The sequence below is a fragment of the Mesitornis unicolor genome, unplaced genomic scaffold (assembly GCF_000695765.1).
Source record: "Mesitornis unicolor isolate BGI_N332 unplaced genomic scaffold, ASM69576v1 scaffold37296, whole genome shotgun sequence".
NCBI classification, from domain to species: domain Eukaryota; kingdom Metazoa; phylum Chordata; class Aves; order Mesitornithiformes; family Mesitornithidae; genus Mesitornis; species Mesitornis unicolor.
The window spans coordinates 25552-25768 of record NW_010193639.1 but is presented as its reverse complement, the minus strand read 5'-3'; the positions used below and the strand labels follow the sequence as shown (position 1 = coordinate 25768).

The window sequence follows — 217 nt, the reverse complement described above, 5'->3', positions numbered from 1 at the left end:
GCTTTGCCAGCAGAAATCGCTCCCAGCCGTGTTGCCACAGGTTGCCGGCTGCCCCTTTCCCCTCCTCAAGCCCCCACACAACCAGAAGCGGTGGAAAACCCCCTTCCCTTCGCGGCAGCCAATTTTCTCTCCAGGCTGAGGAGCCCCCACGCTGGACACCACTAATGCTTTCCAGACGAGTGTATTGTGTAACCTGGTTAAGCTCCCATGCTGCTGA

General features: G+C 58.5%; 1 protein-coding gene across 1 annotated transcript in view; it reads right to left on the bottom strand.

The window, feature by feature from the left end:
* Positions 1-217, bottom strand: part of LOC104543031 (gamma-aminobutyric acid receptor subunit alpha-5) — a gene marked incomplete at its 5' end in the record, with an annotated part of 27740 nt that overhangs the window by 7912 nt on the left and 19611 nt on the right. The gene's annotated exons all lie outside the window — the stretch shown is intronic.